This window comes from Propithecus coquereli, unplaced genomic scaffold (genome assembly GCF_000956105.1).
Source record: "Propithecus coquereli isolate 6110/MARCELLA unplaced genomic scaffold, Pcoq_1.0 Scaffold499, whole genome shotgun sequence".
Lineage (NCBI taxonomy): Eukaryota > Metazoa > Chordata > Mammalia > Primates > Indriidae > Propithecus > Propithecus coquereli.
The window spans coordinates 19,065-20,150 of record NW_012150829.1 but is presented as its reverse complement, the minus strand read 5'-3'; positions in this window follow the sequence as shown (position 1 = coordinate 20,150).

Below are 1,086 nucleotides of genomic sequence, written 5' to 3'. Positions count from 1 at the left end.
CTGGGAAGTCCAAGACCAGGGCTCTGGCAAGACTGGTGTCTGGTGAGGGCTGATCTCTGCTTCCAAGATGGTGGCCGTTGTTGCGTCTTTCTGAGGGGAGAAAGTCAGTGTCCTCACGTGGCAGAAGGCACAGAAAGGGAAAAAACAGACAAACTCTCTCTGTCTAGACCTTTTATAAGGGCACATAATCCCATTCATGAGAGTGGAGATCTCAGAGCCCAAGTACCTCCTGAAGGTCACACTTCTTAATATCATTGTGTTGGGGATTAAGTTTCAACATAAATTTTGAAGGGGACAGAAATGTTCAAACCACAGCAGAGGGGTTAAGTACTTTGCCTGAGGTCTTAGAGATTACAGATAATGGACCTGGGAATAATTAAGACCAGGCAGTCAGATTTTGCAACTTACTCTTAATTTTTACTGTCATCTGTATTTTCTTCCTTCTACTTCCTTTGGGTATATTTGATCTTATTTTTCTAGTTTCTTAAAATGGAAACTTAAGATTATTGTTTTGAGATCTTCCTTTTTGTCAATTATAAAATTTACTGCTGTAAATTTTCTCACACTTGAGTAATATACTGCTTTAACAGTTAAAAAAAGTATTGTAAAGTCCAGGTAATGACTAATTAATTTATTAAAGCATTGTTGAATGGTACAAATATAAATCAATATATGATATTTTTATTTTTCTAGTTTTTATACAACTTTAAGTTGGCAAAATTAAAGCAATTCAAAATAAATATGGTAATTTCATGTGACAAATGAGGATATGTTTCTTAAATGAAATAGCCATTCATAATAAGCATACGGAGCTAAAGAAGCTGATTAACTGTGGTGTGATTTCATTGAGCTCACTGTGTCTATATTACATAGAACGTGTGCCATGTGATGACTCAACTCTCCAAACACATTTCTCTATGTGAAAGTTCCATTGTTCAGCTAGCCATGATATAATTTAAGCTTCATTTGGGAGGAACATCATTTATGTTTTAAGTCTCATTGAATCTTGTTAATTAAAAGTGTACCACAAAGCCAAAAAAGGTAAACACAAGAAGTGTTGGAATTCGATATATGAGTGTATACTGT